Here is an 8,534-nt window from a genome sequence, read left to right as displayed (position 1 = left end):
CGGTGGAGTCGAGCGAGACCAGTGGTATCGGCTCCCAAAGGGAGTGCCGATAGCGATGGCGCTTAGACAAAGCAGCTATTGCAGTTGTAGCGCGAAGAGGTCCCGAGCTCTCCTCTTCCATGTGTTTCTCCCCCTTAGACTAGTCACAGTGGAGAGTAACTTACACTAGTAACATACACACTATCCTAGACTATGTTACTATCTTCATAGTGAATAGTAACATATGTGTAGTGTCATGCAAAGTTTCATTTATTAGGTTATAGACTCATTTTGTCTTTGTAAGTGAGATGTTACTCATATAATGAGTAACTAGCTAAGTTACTCATTTTATCTCTCTCCTCATTAACGCATTGCCACATATGCAAATTTGCTGACTTGGACCCAATGTTACTCTTGAAGTTACTCCCACTGTGGTAAGTCTTAAAGGTCCTACATCTTATCGATGCATCTCTCTTGAGAGGTAGCAACACAACTACCATGGTATCAGGGTACATGGTCAAAGGAAACTTGCGGTTCATGTCCAACCGTCACACCGCGACATGGCTTCCTAAAAGGACATCCACCCCTAATAAGGGTTTCGGTGTTACTGGCAATAGAGATTAGAAAACTATGTTTCGAGCTTGCTTTCAACTTCCACACCTCTGGAAAAGAAACATATTGTTGGTCGGCAACCCCAAAGCTAATAGGACAAAAGAAGGCAACACGTCAAACTTGCACCGACGATTTATCAGTTTTGAGTGAAGTATGTTGTATTATTAAGAGGGGACACACCATGGATCAAGTGTGGGAATCACTGAATAATTCAAGCTAAATACATCTACATCACATGCGAGGAAGAGCACCCAAATGTTCATTTATTTTGCCGCTATTTTGGTTGCCTGGGCCAGGCCAGAAAATCCGACTTGCGTGGGACTATCTGACATGTCGGACTGTTCATCATAGGCTCCGACTTTGTCCAGCTCTCTGTATTAGGTCGAATACAATGTCGAACTTTGGCCTAGGCTGTCTGACAAGTCGGACTATCCGACTTATTTGTATAGTGTGCATAACAAATAGATATCGTGGGGGCCTATATAAAGCACCCTTTCTTCTTCAAAGCTACGATATTTGATTCCTCCCTCTCTGGCCAATCTATCTACTCTATACTTTAGAGAGAGAAAGAGGAACACCCGATCTACAAATCCATCCAAGTAAAACATGAGTTCGTTGATTCCCTGCGAGATCCTCACAAATATTGTTACTCTTGGGTTTGTGGGGAACCCTAAATGGTTGGTGTTTTCAGAGAGCTTCCAAGTCGTGTGGTGATACGTCTCCAACGCATCTATAATTTTTGATTGTTTCATATTATTATATTACCAATTTTACATAATTTATATGCACCTTTATGTCATTTTTGGGTACTAATCTATTGACTCGGTGCCTAGTCAGTTCTTGTTTTTTCCTGTTTTGTTTTTTCAAGAAATCAATACCAAACGAAGTCCAAACATGATAAAACTTTACGATGATTTTTTCTGAACTAGAAGAGACCCTAGGAGCCTTTGGAGGATACCAGGGGAGCTACGGGAGAGCCACAAGCTCACCAGGTGCACCCCCTGAGCTTGTGGGACCCCAGAGCTCCGATTGACCCCCAACTCCATAAATTCCCATAAATCCTGAAACCAATAGAGAGCCACCCAAAACACTTTTTTCCGCCGCCGCAAGCTTCTGTTCTTCTGCGATCCCATCTGGAGGCCTTTTCCAATACTTGCCAAAGGGGAATCCATCACGGAGGGCTTCTACATCATCCTTGTTGCCCTCCAATGATATGTGAGTAGTTTACCACAGACCTACAGGTCCGTATCTAGTAGCTAGAACTACAAAAAAACACTTTTGTGATGATACGTGTTTGTCACAGTAGGTCACGTTTTCTGTCATGCATGTACATCCATGACATTTTATGACAGAATCAAGATAGTCATACATGTGCTGTCATAGAACTGTTCCATGACAGTACCGAAATTATCATCACGGAAGTGGGACACTTCCATGACAATAAATGATGCGTCATGGAAGTGTTTTCGTCAAGTGTAACCGACACGTGGCATCCACCGTAACAGGTCGCCGTTAAGCTATCGGGTTTCGGTTTGGATTTGACAACCCGTTAACAGCCAGGACCAATGGGGATTTTCCACGTGTAAATTCGGATTCGCCGGAGGATCCATGTGTCAGCCGAGCATTGGGACAGATGATATTTTCAAGAGAGAAGCCTCTCGTCAAAACTATGGACCCCGGGTCTACTTCTATTGTCGGTGTTCTAGGAACCAGGGTACCCAGACTTTCCTGCCTGCGGCCCACGACGTGGCTCCATCGACGGCCTGGTACGGCCCATCTTCAGCACCAACAGCACAAGACCCTCGCGAGGGGCCAAGCCTCGCGAGGTGGACGACGCCAAAACCTCCAGAGGGAGTGGCCTCCTTAGGCTGGCTCCTGAGGAGTGGAGATTTCCACGCGAGCCCTCACCTCGTGAGGCTCAGATGACGCAAGCCATGACGACCAAGGCCGGGCGGGCGCCAGCGGGCGCAATACAGCATGTTTCCTCTTTGGTGCTAAAGAGGCAAGCGCAGGCGCGGAGTCCCGAGGATTCAACCAAAGGTTTTCATTTCCATGCTACAATACCAAGATTGTCCGGACGGCAGGATGGAGGTCATCGCCGAGCCCACCATGACGTCACACCCAGAAGCTTTGTAGGCGTAGACCACCTTTCGTCAGGATAAGATGTACTAGTTGTCCCGCTTCGATTTTGGCTGTTGTGGGATCTCTTCCCGCCTCTGTTTTGGGAAGAGGACCAAGGCCACTATAAGTATAGCATAGCCACCATCATAGAGGAGGACGGATCATTCAGACCATCCACACCCTCACATGCACAAGGACACACCTCCTGAGGTTGTTCTTCCACTGTACTAGTTCATCCTCAGCCCACCTCGAGGCTAATCCACCACAAAGCGGGAGTAGGGTATTACACCGCAAGGTGGCCCGAACCTAGGTAATTTGCCCTGTCCTATTCTTCCTCAGTTCATCGAGTTAGGCCGTGAGATCGACGAGTTGGCAGACTAGGGAGGTTGAGTTCTTTGCACGCACCCCAGAGTTTGAATCTATCTTGGGTCCGCGGAGCCCCAAATCCGACATTTGGTGCGCCAGGTAAGGGTGCGTCGGAGCCTCTCTTTCGCCGGTTGATTCGTCACCCTTCCGCCGACCCCATGGCTGACGCTCGTCGAGTTCGTGTTGAGTGTCGGGCTGCCCTCGCCGCCCGTGTCGCCCAAACAGCACCTGCAGGCAACGACGCTCCCGTCGTTCCCCATCGCCAGCGGCAAACGCCACGACCGGCCCAGTGGCCCACGAGCACCAGGCTTCATCACTGCCGCCTTCTGTGCGGCGCGATGGATGCACCGCCACTCTATCGCTGACTCCGGCGGCTGCTTCATCTTCCCATGCTCGTCGTGAGCCGGTGAACGCGCAGGCTGCGTTGCTCATGGCATGCGAGCTTCTGCGCTATTGCCCGACCGATGACCTCTACGAGGACTGGCTGGACCGCATCGTCGAGCTCGTCAGCGCCGCGGGAGAGGCCCCTGCGCCATCCCGCTCGCTGCCTCCCCCGCCGCCTCTTGTGGGCGACGTGGCCCGCGATGCGCCCCCTCCACCTCCCAAGCAAGATTTCATCCTTGAGCCAAGTCATGAGGCTCCTCGGCGTGACCCACCGTGCAAGGCGCCGACAAGCGACGAGGAAAGCTGCTAGGTGGTGCAGCGGCCCCAAGGAGAGGCGTGTGTGCTCCCAGCATCGCGACGTCAAGACCGCGTGCCGCCCGAGATGATGGTGCGGGAGCACAAAGATCAGGTCCCACCTCCACGGCGGGCTCCGGTGAGTGCGGCAGGCTGCCGTGTATTCACCCCAGAGCTTCGCCGCGTCGTCTGGCCTGAGAAGTTCAAGCCAGACCTGCCTCCACGCTACGATGGCACCCCCAGCCCTGCCGAGTTCTTATAGCTCTACGAGCTTAGCATCGAGGCGGCCAACGGCGATGAGAAGGTCATGGCGAACTGGTTTCCCATGGCCCTCAAGGATGGCGCGCGCTCGTGGCTCCTGAACCTCCCCGCAGGATTGATCTCCTCCTAGGATGAGATGCGCGAGCATTTCATCGCCAACTTCCAGGGTACTCGCGACCGCGCTCCTACCGCGGGTGACCTACGGTGCATCAAGCAGTAGCCAGGGGAGACCTTGCACAAATGCATCCAACGTTTCACCAACATTTGCCTGAAGATTCCCAAGGTATCAGATGAGGCCATCATTTCGGCGTTCACCGATGGCGTCCTAGATGTCAAGATGAAGAAAGAGCTTGCCATACACGAGGACCTGTGCTCGGCTCTGGAGATGTTCAACATGGCAACCAGGTGTGCAAGGGCTAAGGAAGGTCGCCTCTCCCTCCTTGAGCTTTCGAAGGACCTAGAAGATAAGAAGGCCAAGGACGTGAAGCGCAAGGGTCCAGATGTGCTCGCGGCTGAACCTGAGATGAAGCGTGGCTGCGACCACCCAGAGTCATCCAAGGGCAACCGCCCGTTCTACATCTTCTACAATGTGCACAGCCACAACAAACAATGACTGCCAAGAGCTCAAGGCCATCCGCGACGGGCACCTCGGTTGCCGCCTCGAGCGCAACGACCGAGGCTATGGCCGTGGTGGAGGCCAAGGCAGGGGACGCTGGGACAACCGCGACCCCGCCAAGACTGGCGTGATCAGCCTCGTGAGGACCGCTGGCAGGGCCAGCTTCGCGAGGGCGCCTGGAGGGATCAGCCTCGTGAGGACCGTCCTCATGGCAACACTGGCCTTCCTCCGCTGCCACCGCCACCAAGGAGGGATGAAGAACACCACCAAGATGATGGGGCCATGGGCTTCCAAGAGCCTTGTGCCATCGCTTGCATCTTAGGCGGCACTCAGGCCCCTGCCTCTCATTGCATCTTCAAGCAGTTCGTTCGCGGGGTGAATGCGGCCCACCCGAAGCTCGAGGAAACACGTCCGCTCAGGTGGTCCCAGTACGCCATCACCTTCGACTCTACTGATCAGCTCAAGTGCGCGGCCACTGCCGGCGCCCTCCCGATGCTCTTCTCGCCCACCATCAGTGACGTCCTGGTCACCAAGACACTCGTCGATGGCGGCGCGGGACTCAATGGCCTCTCTGTCAAGACGTTCGACTGGCTCCAGGTGCCGTATGACCAGCTTCAGCCTACCAAGCCTTTCTCGAGGGTGACTGATGGCTCCACTACCCCGATAGGGCAGATCCGCCTCCCTGTCACCTTTGGCAAGTGCGACAACTACCGCACTGAGCTCATCGACTTCGACGTTGCTCACATTCGCCTCCCGTACAACGTCATCCTTGGGTATCCGGCCCTGGCCAAGTTCATGGCTATGACTTATCATGGCTACAATGTCGTCAAGATGCTAGGGAGCGGAGGCATTATCACGGTCGCCTGCGATGAAAAGGACGTGGTGTGCTCCCTCGAGCGCGCCTACCAAGCTGCGGCGGTCGAGAACCCAGATGACGAGGGCGCTGCCTACCCTCCTGAGGCCGTCCCCAAGAAGAAGAAGCAGCTGCTCCACCTAGGACCTCAGGAGGATGGGGCGTTTGACGGCCGTGCTCCGGGACCTGCGCCCACTAACGGGGCGCCTTCCCCTCTCCCATAGGAAGGTGCGCCTGGCGCCCCTCTTAGGCTGGTGTAACACCCCGGATGTAACTTTCCCAATTTGTACTCCAACTCTTGCCATTTCCGGTGTTAAGTTAATATTTATTTCCTCGGGTTCAGGTCTTTGTCTCTGTGTGTTGTTGTCGTTGTCATGCATCTCATATCATGTCATCATGTGCATTGCATCTGCATACGTGTTCGTCTCATGCATTCGAGCATTTTCCCCGTTGTCCGTTTTGCATTCCGGCGCTTCGTTCTCCTCCGGTGGTCATTTCTAGCTTTCTTTCGTGTGTGGGGATTAAACATTTCCGGATCGGACCGAGACTTGCCAAGCGGCCTTGGTTTAGTACCGGTAGACCGCCTGTCAAGTTTCGTATCATTTGGACTTCGTTTGATACTCCAACCGTTAACCAAGGGACTGAAAAGGCCTCATGTGTGTTGCAGCCCAACACCCCTCCAATTTGGCCCAAAACCCACCTAAGCCCTCTCCATCATCTAGAGCGTTCGATCACGATCGCGTGGCCGAAAACCGCACCTCATTTGGACTCTCCTAGCTCCTCCTATGCCTATATATAAACCCCTCTCGAAAAATCCGGATCCTCCCCCGTCCAAACCCTAAAATCCACCGCGCCGTCGACGGACATTGTCCGCCCGGGGCGGACACTCCGCGCCGTCGCCCCCGCACCAGTGGTGTTCTGCCACGTGGCGCTCGCCGCTCGCCGCACCGCCGGGCCCGGGAAGCCCAAGGCCGGCCCCCGAGGGCCCGTTCTCCGCCGCCGCCGCCCGGACTCGCCTCCCTCGCCCGCCGCGCCTCCCCGCCGCCCTCACCGGCCAGATCTCGCCCCGGCCACCGCGAGCATCGCTGCCCCGCGCCTTCTCACCATCTCTGGTGGCCGGAGACCGCCACCCGCCGCCGGATCCGGTCGGGACGGACCGGATCCACCTCTCCCTCGCCTCCCCGCCGCCTCTTCACTCGCCAGAGCCGCCAGGAGCTCGCTGGACTTGCCTCGGATTGCGTGCCGCCGAAACCCTAGATCTGGGAGGTTGAATTTTTGTCTAAGTCCCTGAAATTTTCAGTTCAAGTGCTCATGTTCGTGGCTCCGTAACTTTGCATCCGTAGCTCCGATTCATGCATATAGCATATCAAAATGTTCATCTCAGAGAGTACATCATTTCATTCCATTGCATCATTTTCATTTGAGTTTATCTTGATGCCCTAAATGCTGTTAGAAGAGGGCTACTTGAGATTATTGTCAGATCTGCTGCTCCGTTTAGGTTTTTGTCATTTCTGCCATGATTAATGTGTGCATGATATGCCCTGATGCTCTACATGTGTTTTGTTAAGGGTTTTGTCATCTTTCCAGAGGTGCAACCCATGTATTTTTGTGATGTGTGAGGTGACTAGTGCAAGCTTGCAAAGTGGTGCACTTAGTAATTCTGTTTTCAGGGACTTAGCATTTCCACTAAGTCCTGGAGCTGTTTATCTCATGATGCCATATGTTCATGTTGTTTCCTAGTGATCCGTGCCTCTTTTGAGGATGATCAGTAAGGATGTTTTGTTAATCTTGTAGTGCTCTATCCATCCATGTCTTTGTTTGCAATTATGGAGCACCCTAGCTTGAGTTAATCGAGCTCTACTTTTGCTACTCTGTGAATCTGGGCAGATTGTCAACTTGTTTGCAATTTTGCCGATGGTGTTGTAGTCGATCCGTGCATGCTATGCTATTGTTCTTGCCATGTCTAGCTTGCATTTTGTGCCTTCTTGATGGATGTATGCTTGTCTTGCCATGACTTGCACCGTAGTGAGTGCATCGAGCTCATAAACATGCCTACTTGAGTTATGTTTCAGCATGTGCCAGTTTTCACTAAGTCTGAAAACTGATTATGTTTTTGCTATGTTCACATGCTTGCAATTGTATTTTCTGATCCCTTTTGGCTGAAGGTCACTAAGGGACTTTTGTTAAGATCTTTGAGTAGCTCCATGCCATGCTTTACTTTGCCATGTTCATATCCTGTAGCTTGTAGTTTTGTGGCTCCGAAGAGGGCTACCTGATCTGAAATTCCAGACAAGTGTTAATTTCACTAAGTCTGAGATTTGTTTGCCATATGCATTTTTGCCATGCTTGTTTGAACCTGTTAATGGATGAATTGGCCGTAGCTCAGTGCTAGACTTTTGTTAAGCATCTTGAATGCATCCCTGCCATGCCTTTTTTTGTCATGTTTGGTTGCTGTAGCATGTTCATCTCATTGCATTTAGTTGGCTACTTGCTGTAAATCGCAGACCGGTGTCATATTTGAATCGCTTGCCATTTCCAAACCGTAACTCCGATTCCGACGTTCTTTATATAGTTTTCAAGCGATTTAGTCTCATCTTTCCAGTGGCACACTTGGATTTCCAAGTTGAGGACAGGTTCATGCATTTCCTGTCATATCTTGCATTTTGCATCCCGCATCGCATCCCGCATAGCATATCATCTTTGCATTGTGTTGTTTGAGTTTGCACGTGGTTGATTGTGCCCTTGTTGCTTGTTTGTCTTGTTTGGGTAGAGCCGGGAGATGAGTTTGCTAATGAGGAGCCCGTTGAGTTTGCTTTCGAGGATCTAGTCAACTCTGATAACTGTGCAGGCAAGATGATCATACCCTCGAAATCACTACTATCTTTGCTATGCTAGTTTGCTCGCTCTTTTGCTATGCCATTGCTACGATGCCTACCACTTGATTTCAAGCCTCCCAAATTGCCATGTCAAACCTCTAACCCACCATGTCCTAGCAAACCGTTGATTGGCTATGTTACCGCGTTGCTCAGCCCCTCTTATAGCGTTGCT

This window comes from Triticum dicoccoides, chromosome 5A (genome assembly GCF_002162155.2).
Source record: "Triticum dicoccoides isolate Atlit2015 ecotype Zavitan chromosome 5A, WEW_v2.0, whole genome shotgun sequence".
NCBI classification, from domain to species: Eukaryota; Viridiplantae; Streptophyta; class Magnoliopsida; order Poales; family Poaceae; genus Triticum; species Triticum dicoccoides.
Note: the sequence above shows the minus strand (reverse complement) of the source record.